Source organism: Pteropus alecto, unplaced genomic scaffold (assembly GCF_000325575.1).
Source record: "Pteropus alecto unplaced genomic scaffold, ASM32557v1 scaffold113, whole genome shotgun sequence".
In the NCBI taxonomy this organism is placed as follows: Eukaryota; Metazoa; Chordata; class Mammalia; order Chiroptera; family Pteropodidae; genus Pteropus; species Pteropus alecto.
Window position 1 is genome coordinate 195,955 of NW_006433949.1, and position 2,055 is coordinate 198,009.

Consider the following 2,055-nt stretch of genomic DNA (forward strand, 5'->3'; position numbering starts at 1 on the left):
TGCTGAAGGATCTTTTAACTTTTTGTGGTGCAAGTCAGCTGGTGATGAATTCTTTTAGCTTTTCTTTATCTGTAAAGTTCCTTATTTCTTCACTTAAAAAGTGTGGTTAAATAAATCTAACATGAAATTTAACATTTTCATTATTTCAAAGTATGTAACTAGGAGGCACTAAGTACTTTCAGAATATTGTACAACTGTTACCACTATCTAGAGAATTTTTCATCTTAAAAGGAAACCCCAAACCTAGTAAGCACTCACTCCCCAACCATGAATCTCATTTCTGTGCCTAGGGACTTGCCAATTCTCTCCTTTACTATTTGAAAGATATGTTTGCCAGGTCTAGAATTCTAGGTTGATAGCTCCCCTTCCCTGCCCCCATGTACTTTAAATGTGTTGATATATCTTCTTGCACTGGTTCTATTGAGGGACCTACCGTCTTAATCTTTGTTCCTCTGTACATAATGTGTCTAATATAGTTTTAAGATATTCTCTTTGTCACAGTTTAAGCAGTTCGTGATGTACCTTTGTGTAGTCTGTGACAGTAAGTACATTTACGATGTTCTGCAACAATCACCACCAGCCATCTTTTTGTTTCTTGTGTTTTCGGTTCATTAAGCTTCTTGTATCTTTGAGTTTATAGTTTTCAATCAGTTTTGGAAAAAATTTCAGCCATTATTTCTTCAGACTTTTTTTATAACTACCAATTCTATCACTTGTTTAATTTCTGGGTCGGTTTCAACTGAATTTTCTGGGTCCTATTTTATTGCTTCTTTTCATGTCTGGTGGTTTTTGATTAGATGCCAGACATTCTTAATTTTACCTACTTGGGTGCTGAGTAATTTTGTATTCCTAAATATTCTTGAGTTTTGTTCTCATACTTGATTCCTTAGAAACAGTTGGATCCCTCTGGATCAAACTTCTGCATTTTATTAGGTGGGACCTGAACAGTGATTAGCCTAGGGCTAATTTTGCTCCACTACTAAGGCAGAACTGATGCCTCATAAATTATAACGTTTTCCATACTGGCTAGTGGGAACAGAAACTATTTCCCGTCCTTTGCCACCTCTAATTCTTTTGGCTGGTTCTTTTCCCAGCCTCTGGCAGTTCCCTCACATGCACGAGCCTCTTGAACTCAGCTGGTGGGTACTTGAGTAGACTGCTATCTGGAGTGCTCTCTCTCTGCAACTCTCTCTCCTCTGGTCCTCCGTCCTTCCCACCAGCTGCTGTGGTCTACTTGGATGCCTTGTCTTCTCAACCCAGGTGGACTGTTGGGTTTTACTTTGGGTGTCCCCCTCCCTTTGCTGCTATCTGAAAATTCTGTCCAGACAATGATAGGGCCCTGCACATTTGTTTCTCTTCTCTGATCTCTGTCGTTCATTGCCTGATGCCCAGTGTCTTGAGAACCATTTGTTAAGAAGTGTCCTGAAAGCATCACTTTAGCTTTCTAGAGTGTATGAAGTCTGACACCATTCTGATCTGCATGTAACTCATTTTTTCCCTTTAAAGCATTTTAGGATGTCTGTCCCTGGTATTTTAAATTTCCCCATGTTGTATATTGGTGTGGATTCTTTTAACATACGTACATACATTTATTTTTTAGGTGAGGCAGTACTTGGTTGACCTCAGATCGCAAGGACCTTTTCAGCTTATAATCCCTTTTTTTTATTTTTTACGCCTACAGCGCCTGGTCTCCCTAGGTGGTCTCCCATCCAAGTACTCTCCAGGCCCGACTCTGCTTAGCTTCCGAGATCAGACGGGATCGGGCTTGTTCAGGGTGGCATGGCCATAGACTCTTATTTAAAGAGCACTTAGCACTTTCTGTGTGGAAACTCATGTGTCCTTAAGTTTTTCAGAGTTTGCTCCTGTTTTCTCCTTTCTTTGCAGAATTACAGTTATAGTTGGATGCTGACCCTCTTAGACTGATCATTTGTTTCATGTTGTCTTATTGCCTTTGAGAGATTTCTTCAACTTTATGCTTTCACCTTATCTTTCTGATATTTTCTAAAACCTTTGTCTTTTATCCTCTTGCAGCCTCCCCCCCCCTTACTTAACGGA

The 2,055-nt window shown here is 39.8% G+C and overlaps 1 pseudogene; it reads right to left on the reverse strand.

Moving 5' to 3' along the window:
- Positions 1 to 1,672: 1,672 nt before the first annotated feature.
- On the reverse strand, positions 1,673 to 1,791 carry LOC112477293 (annotated as a pseudogene).
- Between the last annotated feature and the right edge of the window lie 264 nt (positions 1,792 to 2,055).